A 14,763-nucleotide genomic window follows, 5' to 3' on the forward strand; every position below is an offset into this window, starting at 1 on the left:
ACTTTAAAGATGTTTACATTATAAATAGTGTTTATATTTTCTTTATTAATCATTTATCTTATCCGCCCGCTACCCATACAAAATAAATCAAATTTTTATCAATTAGTCCTTCCAACCCGCGGATTATCAGCATCACTACCATACGTTATTTTGTGCAACATTTGGTAGATTGCGTTGGTCATCATGGGAATGAGATGTTGTGCTGTGTTAGAAAATCACACACTGAAATTTTCACTCCCATCTATGCATTTTTGAAATTGCGATTTTCTGCCGGGTTTAGTAAATCTGGCCCTAAGTGTTGTTCAAGTGACCCTCTAAAATGAATAGCAAATAATTATGATCAGGTTATAATAATAACAGACCTTTTATTCGTAAATGAAAAAATCAAAAAAAAAAAATATAATACAACATGGAAAAATAAAGAACCGCTGTCATTAAAATAAAGAGAGTGCTGAGAGAAAGAGAAACAAAAATAAATGCATTTGGGAATTCTTAGTTATTTAAACAATAGTAGTAAAAGTAATATTAAATTAATAGAGACTGAATCAAATAAAAAAAAAATATTTCAGCCTTTTCTGGTGTGAAAAAATATGAAAAAATATTTTAAGAATTTAAAATCTTAAAACTTAAAAAAAAACCTAAAATCTAACTGGCCAAACCTGGAAGTCATTGTGTTCAAAGCTGTCTCAAAGAAACTCACCTCATCAATGAATTTTGCCAGGTTCATGGCATGAAATCTTTATAAAGCGTTAGGAATGAGGCATTTATGGTTCTTGTGATTGGACTAAAAAATCCTGGCTGCAGAACTGAGCCCTCATCAGCATATATGTATGTTTGTATGTATGTACGTATTTCATGAAAAACATGCCCAGGACGAGCAACTGCTGGAAAAATGGGCACGCGAACAGATTTCTTTCTCAAGTTATTAAAGACCTGTTAATAGTAAAGCACGATTTTCTGTAAAGATGCTTTGGAACAATATGCATTACGGAAAAAGCTCCATAAAACTAAATCGAATCGATGAATAACAAATCAATGAATAAAATTGTCCTTGCAGAAAAAAGTATTTGGAATAGCGAACAAAAGCCTACACAAGATTGAAAACCTGAAAGAGGTGAGAAAGAGAAAGCATCGGAGACGGGAAAGAGGGGGTCTTACATGTCACCTCACAGCTGCCCACTGAAGTGTCTTCAGCCGTTTGCATGTGTGTGTGTGTGTGTTGAGCAAGTGTGGGAGGGAGAGTTTGTCAATGCGTGTTATCAGAGGGGCGGTGGAGGGGGCCGGCAATAAATACAGCCATCAGAGGCCCTGCAGGATTGTGCACGCCTATAGGGTGCCGACAGAATGCTTCATATTATGCTCTCATTCCGAATTTGTCCCCCTCACTCCGTTTCCCATCTCCCATTATCACCACAGAGAGGCATAGCACAGCACGACACCGAGCAGTCAGAGCCATTGCTGTCACATGCCTGGCCTGCTTATTTCAGACACGCACAGTCCGAGACCAGCGTACCCACCTGAGGGTTTTGTGTGCGCATGTTACTCCAAGAGTCCGTAAACACCAGTAGTGCACAGTCTCCAAGCCTGTAATCCACATTTTTACGGAGTGATTTACAGGCATTACGGATGTCAGATGCGCCGCTTTCGATCTGCCCAGAGACTGTTTAGAACCATCAAATCAGGTGTGCCGATTCAACAATGCAAAGTGTATCCGCATTTAAACACATAAAACAGTATAAGTGAGTTTGATACCTCACGTTTCGGCTTGACATTGTCAAATATGGATTTTGTTTTAGGGCTCTCACTTTGTAGTCTGTGTAAACAGCGGGATTACTTGTTTGATTTTAAAAGCGTCAATCTCTCTAGAACCGAGTCCTTTCTCGAATGGTGTTGACATTCGCATCCAAAACCAGAGAGTGAAGGACAAACGCACACAAATTTAGACACTACAATTGCCCTGTCACAAATAAGGAAAACTCATAATTGAGATAAATGGCCAAGTTCTTCCCTAAAATAACCTCACCTATCAGATGGAGCGGTCATCCTCCGTGCGGGTTCTGGTTTGAGGCCCAAGTCCTGAGGGTGAGCTTGTATGAGTGAGTAATTCAACATTCTTACATCAAACCCTCTCCCCCCCATCGGGCACTTCACAGCGTTGGCACATTTACCACACGCCATGAGCGTCATTTAGACATCAAGACTTCTTAATTCCGCCAATAGGAGGTAGTAAGGGCTTCTTTTCTTTGTGGTGCATGCTTACATGTACAATCTTTCCCTCCTTAAGAATCCCTGTGTAGTTTAAATAAGCAAGCAGTGGCAAAACCAATGACTCACCGCTCAACGGTTGTTTACAAAGTGCACAAGGTCGTATTTTCTCTTTAAATTGTACGAAGAAGCCACGAAACAATGGCACAACTCTAGGGGTTCCATTTCGACACGAGGCCATTCGAACAAGTGTGTTAAAGGGATATTTCACCCAAAAAGAAAAATTCTGTCATCAATTACTCGCGTTCGAGATCTGTATACATTTCTTTGTTCTGATGAACACACAAGAACATATTTTGAAGAATGTGGGACAGCAAACAGTTGTGAACTCTCTCTTTAAAGATGAAGGGAAGGATGCTCGAGCTCTATGAAATCTCTGTATCTTAAGTTCTTACCCTGCTGTGAATTCCCTAACAGGATTCCATTGAGATCCAAGGATAGCTCGACACAATTTCCCACGCAATCAGCGTGTAACAAGGGGTCTGGGAAATACGTGGCTTTGAAAATAATACAATGAGAAAATTATTAGCCTGCATCTGCTTTTTGTGCCGGAGGTGATTATCTTCTAGGCAGTATTGTTTAACACACAAGGCAAGGTCAAAAGCACTTGTGAGAATATTTCTGTGCATAAGCAGTAGAATAGGAATATTTAACACACACCAGGTATTAAAAGTCATAATTACAGATCACGCATCACGCAAAGTTCATCTCGTGCCTTCAGCTTCAACATTAGTGCCATTGCTAACGAGTGTAATTTTAGTTGGAAGTCTATATGTGAAAAAAGCAAGGGAAAGCAAAACTGAAATTGCAGAAAGAATTATTGATATTTTGGCGAATTTTCATTATTTAAATCCTTCAAGGATGACGTGCAGTATGCAAAACATTTACGGAGGAATTTAAAAGATGTATTGGGTGAATAAAACACAATGATAGTAGATTATGACTCGCTTTCATGGTTAATATATCACCCAGGAATGTCGGCATAAGTGTCCCCGACACTGATACGTTTTAGTTGAAAACGTCCAAACATGTAGTTAATTACGGTACAATTGTGGCATCAGGCACTGCATGAACACACCCAGGAAAACTAATGACGGCCTGCCTGATTATCTTGTAAAATTGCCTAAATATTGGATTGTTTTCCACTAAAATCAATCGGGCAGCACTTGGACAATGATCAGCGAGCTGCAAATACCTTTTTGCTGACACTCTTGGCTGCTTTAATAGGTGTTAAAGTGAGTCATGATGTACAGCCAATGTATTGATTTCACCCAACCGGGTATTCATTCGATAAGCTCCTTTTGTGTTCTGCAGAAGAAAGAAAGTCAGACAGACTTGGAACAACCTGAGGTCAAATGACATTCAGTCATGTAAAGTATTTTTATTAAACATTTTATTTAAGAGCTACTGCATATAGATGGCCGTATGGAAACTAGTTGTTTTTGAACAGGTACCGTGTGAACTGACTATAGTGTGAGTATCTGCCGCAGGTAACTTTTTTGCAATTCAATTGGTTTGCTAAATATGAAGACGATAAAAAATTGTGTATATAGATATGAAAATGTTAAGTTTACCCTCTCAGTAATTTACAGTTAAGCAGTTATAAGATACAGACATTTCAATACTCAGTCCTCATTTACTCACCCCTGAGTTGTTTCAAATATGTGTACATTTATTTGTTCTGATAAACATAGAGACAGATATTTGAGAGAATGCTTGTAACCAAACACTTCTTGGCTACCATTGACTGGCATACTAGGAAAAATAAAATGGTAGTCAAAAGTGCGCCACAACTGTTTACTTTCCTACATTCTTCAAAATATCTTATTTTGTGTTCAACATAAAGACCAATTTTTCCTACCATGATAGTCAATGGTGGCCAAGATCTGTTCGGTTACAAGCATTCTTTCAAATATCTTTCTCTGTGTTCATCAGAACAAATACATTTATACAGATTTGGAACAACTTGAGGGCGAGGAAAAGATGACAGAATTTTTATTTTTAGGTGAACTGTTCCTTTAAGTTTCATCAGGTCAATTATGCCGAAGTGAACACATACTTGAAACTACACAAAACTGCAACTCAATTATTTGTTCAAGCCAATTCACCAATGCATTTCAGAACAGAATCGAAATGTACAAGATGCCTTTTTAAACGCGAGAAAGAAAAGGAAAAATCTGCGATTTAGCCCCTATAAACGTTTTATACACCTATAAACCTTGTCAACACATTTCAGCCTCAGTGTTTTGTGTAGTGGAGCAAATACAAAACGTCCTTAAGTTGGGTCTTATTTCCACAGCTGGTTCCATAAGGCCAGGTGCTGTATTAAAAAAACTGCTTTGTTTTTGATGATATTGTGAAATTTATAAGATGAGAAGACTGCTGGGTCAGGTATCAATAACGCTTAAAACCACAGCCTGTCCTCATGGCAAAAGCAGACTGAAGTAACCTTCTATTAGAAAGGTGGACATTAATGATTTAATTTCTGAGAGTGCATTAAAGCCTACTGGTCACACATCCTACACTTTCACTCTTTGTTTCGATGACACTGAAAGCTCTTTTCTCTCTTTTTCTTTTCAATCATCCCTTCTGTGCATTTAAATGTGTCATAAAGGAAGCCTGGCTCTGCTGTTTACGTGTCATTTGGCTTTATCAACATGTTCTGCCTCATCATTTATTTAAAATGAGTCACCTGGGATCCAAAGGCACTTCTCCAGTTTGGCTGTGAATGGAAGACTGACAAAGCCTTCATGGATGGAAAGTTTTTAAATGCGAGGCCAATTTGCCCTTAGCCGAGCGCAGCCCGCAGCCCGCAACCAACAAACCATTTGCATACGATCAAAGTCTGAAATAGTCACATGCAGCCATTGTTCGCTTCTGTGTTCCAGAATAGCAAAGTCTGTGAGCTTTGTGTAGCTACGATTATACATGACTTCAGGGGCGGACGCTGTTGCTTCTAATAAAGCATCAAAACCAAAGGGAATAGACACAATTTCTAGCACACAAACACAAATATTTACATTTACTTTTAAGCGCTTAACAGAAGACTTTATATTAAATCACTTAAAGGCATCAAAATTAAGATTCTGTCATCATTTACTCTGCCTCAAGTTGGTCCAAACCTGTATGACTTTAGTTGTTCTGCTGAACACAAAGAAAGATATTTGGAAGAATGCTTTTAATCAAACTGTTCTGGGGTACCATTGACTGCTATAGTAGTACTATCGTTGTCTATTTTGCACCGAAACTGGTTTCCCACATTCAACAAAATATCTTCTGTGTTCGACAGAACAAAATAATCCTGCAGTTTTGGGATCATTCGAGGGTGAGTAAATGAAAGAATTTTTCGTCCCTTTAAATGTCATACAATCTATACTTTTTATTTATATGCGTGTTCCCAACAAATGTAATCTTCAGCTTCTTTATTATTGTGATGTTTTTGAAGGGTTTCTTATTCTTCTCAAAACTGATTATTCAGTTTGCCTTTATAAATAAATGTAATCATCTGTATAATGAGGTTGGAGCTGGTTTTACCTGATACTGATTGGAAACATTTTAGGTGTGGAGGGCGTTAACATACGACAAACAGCTAGACGAAGTACAAAGAAATATAACAGAACACAAGGGTCTGAAAACATGTTTTTAAAGGTTGGATTATTTATAACTTGACACAGCATTTTAGAAGTATATTATTTGCAGGATGTTCAAAAAACAGCTTAAAACGCAACAATTAAACTATGCCCAAAACGGAAAATATTTTCTTCTCTCAATCTGAAGCTGTATGACTTTCTTCTGCAGAACACAAAAGAAGATATTTTGAAGAATGTTGGTAACCAAACAACACTTTGACATTCGGAGCATGAAACATTTCTCAAAATGTGTTTTTGTTCCACAGAACAAAGAGTCATATACAGGTTTTAAACCTCATGAATAAAGGATGACATTTTTATTTTGGGGTAAACCACCCTTTTAAAGAAAGATGCTACTTTACAATAAGGGTTAAACTGCATAAACATGCTAACAGCAAACTAAAGACATGAAAAACATTAGTAAACATAAGCACTAACCCACACAGCACATGGTACCACTGCAGGTAACCAGGCCTTTAATAGTGAGGCTAGAGAAAGCATGCAGTTGCATGGACCGAAACGACATTACATACTATCTACAAGTTTAGTCATAATCATGATTGTTGTCAAGGGTATTTTGGGCAGTGAAGTCGATCAAAAAAGACGTGATGTGACGCTCAGGGGCTAAACCCAGTCTTACTCATTTCGGTTCAATTTCAAAATGGGGAGATCAGATGAAAAGCTTTCTCAACACCAAGAGTGTACAAGAATAGGACAGCGTTACAAAGAGAGACTAGAGGTGAAGTCTGGGTGCCTATATATAACACACACGATGTAGAAATTGTATGACAAATACAAGAATATTAGGCACATTCTAACACAGCAGACAAAATCACAGACCATTTTTTTTCACACAAATTAGACTCGTCATGTTGGCACCAAATAAAATTTGCATGCTAGTTTGTTTTGGTTTGTGGGAAAGCTAACGGCAGTGTTTCAGCATTTTTGCGAGTATGATATGTTTCAGTAAATAATAACATTTAGGTCTTCTTAAATCGAGAGTAACCTCTTTAAAAGGATGGGGTACTTACTTGGTATATTAATGTGACTAATAACTCATGGGGTACTAAGGTAAATATAGTAACATTAAAAAAAAATAATGAACTGTTGCCATTTTAAGAAATTTCAATGTAATACATCCTTCTACATACTACACAAGCAGATTGTCATAGCAGTATTAAATAAACAGGTAGTATGATTTTACAGCGCTAAAAATGACGTTATATTGATGTGCGCATGCCTGGTAGGATATCTAAGGGGTAGGATGAAATTTCAGTACACCGGCTTGTGAGCAAAAAACCAATGCCACCGTTTCAACTGTAAGGATATATAAGCACGCACACAGTTCGTCTGTAAATAAGCAAATGGTTACGAAGACAGAGGTTGTGTGAACATGCCCTGTGTGACGGAATATAGCCAAAATGTCAGATTGATTGATTTTAATTATGTGTTGTGTCTTGGTTATAAAAGAGAACTGACAACAGAAACAGAAAATATGTAAATGACAAGTGCTGGTGTATGTAACGTTCAGAGAGTAAAATCGAAAACTGATCTTCAACTGCAAATTTAGCCTACTTCGCGCGCTCTCGGAAATTTGATCATTCCCACTTCAACCGGGAAATAATTCATCTTTTAATGTTAAAAGATACTTGTAATGTTGCAATGTTTTAATACTAATGAAGCATTAGCAACATTTATATTACTAAATACTTTGAATTTTAGTAAATACAGACGTTACTTTTCGCGCTTGTGGTGACAACGAATGTGTAAATTAGCGTATGACGTCGCCATGCAGCGCCACAGCTTCACAAAATCCTAGAGGGAACACTGAAGTGAAATTAATACCGTTTGGTTTTAGCATAATGTCAGTGTCACAGTATCTTCATTTCACGAGACAACGTGGCACATGATATGTAGACATTTAAACAGGACCAAAGGCTGTTTTGGCTGCCAGTGTTGGACATGATTATGACCCCCCTTTGGGATTTCAAGCTGTTTTAGGCTTGGACTTGGGGAAAGCTGCTCTTGCTATGAGCTCCAAGGGCTCCCTGGCTCATGAAGGGGAGGAAAACAGATGGTACACTGGACCTCCAAGTTCCAGCCTTCTGGTTCTCTCCCCACACCACATATGTTTCACCCTACAGCTATAGTACATCCTGGTGATGGGTTTCCCACAATCCAACATACCCGTGACCCAAATGACATAGAGAAGGACACACACGAGATCGTTTTGGCTGGGAATTTCATATACAGTGCTGTGTGTGGAGCACAGCATGACACTTTATAAGCTAATTCAGAGTACTTTCTGAGTTGCAAACATGTGCTAGAAATACAGGTGCTCATTAGCACAGGTAATGACATCACACGGATATCTGTTTTAAGAATGGATGTGCCGGTGATTCTTTCTGACGTAATGTGGCAGATGGTAAAATCTGTCATCGATGAGTCACATTATTTTCCATAACCTGTCAAATTCTGTGTCATTCCAATGCGGCATCTGATAATGAGCAGAAACTATTTTCGTCTTTGGCTCCCTTTACTGTATATTATGGTTCCCTTCAAGAGTTATCGGATAACAAAGTGTTCCTCTGCTGCAGTTATTCTATGAATGTAATAACCGCTGCAGCTAAACACTGAAATACAGTTCGCAGTATGTGTAGAACACATACTCATGCAGAGCAGGTTTCTGTGTCATATCTCCAGTAATCTCATCTATAATCAGAGCCAGAAAATGCTTTGTGAGATGATATCTCATGCACTTTCAGAAATGTGCTCAAAACCCTGTTATCGCGCAATACTTAAAAAGTGATATTTATTGTGCTTTACATTCGGAGGGACTCCATTTATCACGATGACAGAGAATCTGGTTTTACAGAGGGAGAATCAATTCACAGAAAAGTAAACTTCAGCATCTGGATGCCCTTGTCAATGCCTCCTGGAACAAATAAAGTTATGAAGCAGAACCAGGAACTAATCTCATTAATGGCTGCCATTTGTGAGTGATTAAGGCCTGTCCTCGTGCAATGGTGCACTGGACACAAAGTTCTTAGAGGTTAATAACCAGTTACAATCAATTACTCAGCTAATATGATCAAATCAATGGGTTCCTCTAATCGTATGAGGGGACAAAAATCTAGCGAATTGTGATCGAATCGTTTGGATATCTAATGCTAATGTTCATGTTATGCTTATATATAATGCTAATGTTGTAGGCTAATGTGAATGACTCCAAAAATGTAAACTGTGGTTTAAAGGAACAGTTCAGTCGAAAATGAAAATTCTGTCTTGATTTACTCACTCTCAAGTTCTTCCGGATCAGTTTACATTTCTTTATTCTGATGAACACGGAGAAAGAAATTTGGAAGAATCCTTGTAACCAAACTGTTTTTGGCCACCATTGACTACAGTACTAGAAAAATCTGCTTTGTAAATTTCTTTGCAATGTATAACACAAATCAAGATATTTTGAAGAATGTACAGTGCATCCGGGAAGTATTCACAGCGCTACACCCGATTGAACATCTCTGGAGAGATCTGAAAATGGCTGTGCACCGATCTGCAAAGAAGAATGGGAGAAACTGCCCCAAAATAGGTGAGTAAGCTTGTAGCATCATACATAAAAAGACTTGAGGCTGTAATTGGTGCCAAGGGTCCTTCAAGAAAGTATTGAGCAAAGGCTGCGAATACTTATGTACATGTGCTTTTTACGTTTTATTTTTAAAAAAATTGCAAAGATTTCAAACAAACTTCTTTATCGTTGTCATTATGGGGTATTGTTTGTAGAATTTCGACGAAAAAAATGAATTTTATCCATTTTGGAATAAGGCTGTAACATAACAAAATGAGGAAAAAGTGAAGCGCTGTGAATACTTTCCGGATGCACTAAGCAAACAGTTGTGGGGCACTTTTGACTACCATAGTCATTTTTTATACTATGGTAGTCAATAGTGACCAAGAACTGTTTGATTACAAGCATTCTTGCACATACCTTTCTCTGTGTTCATCAGAAAAAAAAGAAATGTATGCAGAAACAACTCGAGGGTGAGGGAAAGATGACAGAACTTTTATTTTTGGGTGAACTGTCCCTTTAAGGCGTTTGAGGCACCAGTGTTGGATGTAATAGATTACTAAGGAACTAATTAAACATTTATTAAATTACTTTTCCCCTACAAAAGGGTCAAGTAGGGGCTTATTCTGGGATTACTTTTAAGCAATTAAATTACATATACTTAATATGTACTTGTGTTACCTGTGTATTCGTTTAACAATTCAGTTTTAAGAAATAAAGCAGTGTTTAAGAGAGGTTGATAAGTGAATATCCTGAATAAAATGTTGATAATAAAAATCCTAATAAATTAATTTTTTGGAAGTAGTTTACCCAACATTGAGAAGCACTGAAACAGGGCTGTTCTACGATTAATCACATCCAAAATTAAAGTTTGTGTTTAAATAATAATAAATGTAATACCTTAATATGCATAATAATAATGTCTGTGCATATTTAATTTGTATTTATAAACACATACACTTAAACATACAAGTGTATATTTAGGCAATATTTGCATTTAATATATAATTGAATGTATGTAAACATTTATTTTTGTTTATATATTATATGTTTCTCAAATATATACATGTATGTGTTTAACAATAAAAAAAATAATATGCACTGTGCACAGACATATATTATGTAAACACAAAATTTGGTTCTGTATCTTAAAACAGCCCTACACTGAAATGCAACTTTACAGGTTGATGTTAAAATTCCTATTTCGTGTACTATGAGACTTAATACATATGCAAGTCCACTGTAATTTAAGAAGGAACAAAAAATTATCAATAGGCCTCTTCATGTCTAAGGGGGCAGTTTAAGGGCAGAATAGAAAACAATGTAAGCCAGACAGTCAAACAGTTAGCTACAATAGACTAATAGGAAGCACTGTCTGGACACACTGTCAATACCATATCTTGCTTAAAAGAGTAAATAATATCAGTAGGCATCGTGCCACCTCTATCATTATTACAGAGTGCACTTCTACAAGTGTCCCGGGCCTTATCTTTCAGCACTTTGAACTCTTTAACACTTATTACTTTAATTAGATCTAAACCCTTGTCCACCCATTATCACACATCACTAAAGCAAATGGCTTGTTATCTGGTTGGGTGAAACCTTTTTTTCTACAGGAGTACACAAATGAAATCCCAGCTTGGCTTTTTCCTAACTGCCTGCTTTATAATGCAGTCCAATTACGCAGATTTCGACTCACTTACTTATGCAATCAAGTAATTACAACCCAATCGTATGCCAGAGCGCAACATAATCTTTAGATTGGCTTGAAAATGATGTCCAAGGATTCACCATTTTTTGCGACGTGACAATTGCCTTCTCAATGATGATGCCATTGTGTCAACTCGCTTTCTCAACCTAATCAAGGCTAAGTGTAATTAGGAAATTGGTCCTGAGATGTGGACCGCTATATTGTAATTGCATTTTATTCAAAACGGTGTAGGGAACATGAGCATTTACTTTCTCATCAGATTCTTAAAATTGAAGTTGTGATTCTGAGAGCTTGAAAAAGGACCCAGAGGACATGTTGGGGTTCGTGAACTGTACTGCCCTGACATCAAGACCATGCTGGTTTTGTTTAATAAGATGCGATGAAGAGAGAAAAATACGAATGATTTGAATTAGGAAAATGAGGAGATGTTTGGTGTCTCATTACTTACAATGCAACTCTGCTCTATAGTGTATCGTCTATTTCTTTAATCAAAATCAATCCTATTTAAACTCATCATATTTAAACAAACGTGATATATGCTAAACCAATCTGCAATAAATATTACCAGCAGGGGCACAGGAAAGATCCAAATAACACGTAAATCTCACTCCTGACGCAACACAGTCTCATGTGGAATTCGTCAGATTGTCACAAACCGTTATCTATTAATTTGTGTTCATCAACAAGAAATTCCCCCTTTTTTCATGTCACCCAGCACAACTTTTCATCAAATGTAGTTTAATATGCGATATCTTTCATATGTATAAATAAATATCAACGCAAACTGATGCGAATTTATTCCTATTTTACAAGGTGCCTCATTCGTGTGAATTCCTGTTTCCTACAATCTTATATGTTTGTTTTGTTATGATATGACTTTACCCTTGTGACATTAGGTTTAGGGATGGGGTTAGGGGAGCCATTTTTGCTACCTCGTGAAACTAGCATTTTTAGCTAAATTAGCCTTTGCGTCTGTGATTTTTGGGTTTGAGTTGAGGTAAGGTGTTGGTTAGCCAACTCCTAAAGGGTTTTCGACTTCTTTTGATATCAGGTTAGAAATATATAAATATACATACACACGCGGTCTGTGTATTGAAAAATTTCGTGCTGATGACACGAAAAAAGGTTTTGCTGTGTGACATGAAAAAAAGAGGAAATTCATGTTGATGAACATGAATGAATAGGTTTACAATTCGTGAGAATTTCACAAATTCCCGCGAGACTGGGTTGCCTGACAACACATTTTAAACATCTGCTTTGACTACAATCATATGCGATATCCTTTGAAAGGCATATATATATATATATATATATATATATAAAATATATTACTCAAAGGTAACTATGAATGTAAAAATGCACACACTTGATGAAATATGACTTTTCTTCTCTTTTGTTGTCAATATCCTCTCTCCTCTTAAAGTTAACTTCTGTCCACGGATGCCCAGAGCCATTGAAAGAGAGAATTGCGTCAACTTCATTGACTCAAATGGAACGGTTCATGAAGGCTCTCAATAGTTCCAGGAAGTTACTAGTTACGCATGGAGCTGCGACTAAATGGACCAACTGTGGACAACTTTTAACCCATTTAAAGATGAGAGCCATTTAATGAATAAAAAATGAAAGAAATAAAGCATTTAAAGAGAAAACACAACTTCCTAGAGCTTTCTGAAGGCTCCATGAATCACGTGACGTTCCAGCGTTTTGGACTCTCATTGGCAGAACTCTCTCTCTCAATGGCTCTGACTGTGCAATGCGTGGTTTGTGTAAAGAATTGCAGAATGGCATAGATTAAGCACCATCCATGTAGGATTATTATTTAGTGTGCTCATTCAGTCCACTGCCAAAACAACCAGTTGACAATATAGAGTAAAGTCAATGCAGTAAAGCTAAATAAACTCCTTCACAAAGAATGACATGAAAGCAAATGACAACTTGGGTTTTCTCTGAGGGGATTCATTCATTCATTAGATCTCAGCAGAGAGAAAATCGTAAGTAAAAATAGTATTTACAGGGGAAGACTTGTCTCATTGTAAAACATGAGCACACGACAATGAAACAATAAAGTACAGTCTTCAGTTTCATTTTAAGCAAATTAAATCTGTGGCGTTTGCGTGAAAATATAGTTTAGCATCACGTGCAAGACATTCGGTGACACTGCATCAACTACCACAGCAAAACCAAATATACCCAGAAGAAAAACAGAGTCTCATTATTGCACCTCTGCCTTAAGAAATAATTGACTCAAATCTGATTGGTCGAATGAGGATGAGACATACACAATAGCTCTCTATAAGATAAAGACCCCGTTCACATCCATAGTAAATTAGATAATGCAACTCAGTTTGCAATGGCAACAGGGATTGACCTAAAATTCATAAATATAGTGCGCTGCACATTCAACATATGAAACATGTCTACATGCATCCCAATCCATACAACCTATTTGACGCATTTTATTCAAATAAAAACACACTTGTGTCTATGAATCTTGCTTCAGAAGATAGCTGGTACCCGAGGAAGCATCCTCTCTGGCCTACCCTCCCCCTCCCATTCTCTCCATCCTCACACACTTCCCTTCACCTGAGACAATACCAGAAAAAAGAATCTATGCTTTAAACCAGGCACGATTAAACAAAGCAGGTTTTCATACGTTACCTTTTCCAGAGGGAGCACTTAGCATTAGCACTCACATCAGAGGCAACCTCTCAGATTCAATCCCGGCTGACAACATCACATGACTCTAGTCTGTACCATCTGCTCCTTGCTGCCGCTCATGTGACACGAAGCAGGGGGATGATGGGATATGTAGTTTGAGTGTAAGAACACACTTACTGTCGTTCTGAAGATATGAAGAGTCATAATTTACTATTTTCTTTGTGGAACACACAAAGCAGAATGTCTGATGGCCTCAGGCACCATTTATTTTCATTGCAGCTTTTCCATACATTAAAGTGAAAGCTGACTGAGTCTCTCAGTTCTTTAAGGTCTGCTTTGCTTTCATTGCGCTGAAGAAGGAGTCATTTGGGTTTAAACAACCAGATAGTCAATAAAGAAATTATTATAACAGAATCATTCCCTAAAAATAATGAGTAACATTTCACAGAATGAATATTGAGACATTTTACATGAATTTTATGTAAAATGATGTAGGATAATGATTACTGAATAAAATCTGTAGTATATTTTAATAATAAAAAAACTGTTATTCATTTTTCGTTGCATGATACAACCTTACTAAAACATAGAAATAAATGACAAAGGATAAAGTGTTAAAAAGCTGAACTGACAAATGACCTTCGCGGTTCATACGAAGAAGAGAAAAGAAACTGAGCATGAATTTTACATTAACCTGTGTGTGTGGGGGTCAGCAAACACACCTCTAGGTTAAGGGGAGTACAGAACCGACAGACAGCCCACCCCAAAAAGATGGCAGGGGCTTATACCATCAATAACAGATCGCTTTCATCGTTTAGGACAGATTACATTTAAACTAACACCAAAGTTCACATGGCTTGTTCCCCAGAATCAAATCGGATGTGCAAAAAAAACTGCATAGTCAATTTCTGTCTGTGCAGTCAGGACACGGC

At 37.3% G+C, this 14,763-nt stretch overlaps 1 protein-coding gene across 2 annotated transcripts in view; it reads right to left on the reverse strand.

Annotated features, from left to right (window-relative positions):
* tsnare1 (T-SNARE Domain Containing 1) overlaps window positions 1–13,912 on the reverse strand; it is a 107,624-nt gene extending 93,712 nt beyond the window's left edge. For both annotated transcript variants that reach the window (XM_056762683.1, XM_056762682.1), the window contains exon 1: window positions 13,832–13,912. The gene's annotated coding sequence lies outside the window, so the exon portion shown is untranslated. The remainder of the gene's footprint in view (window positions 1–13,831) is intronic.
* Window positions 13,913–14,763: the final 851 nt, after the last annotated feature.

This window comes from Triplophysa dalaica, chromosome 12, assembly GCF_015846415.1.
Source record: "Triplophysa dalaica isolate WHDGS20190420 chromosome 12, ASM1584641v1, whole genome shotgun sequence".
Classification (NCBI taxonomy): Eukaryota; Metazoa; Chordata; class Actinopteri; order Cypriniformes; family Nemacheilidae; genus Triplophysa; species Triplophysa dalaica.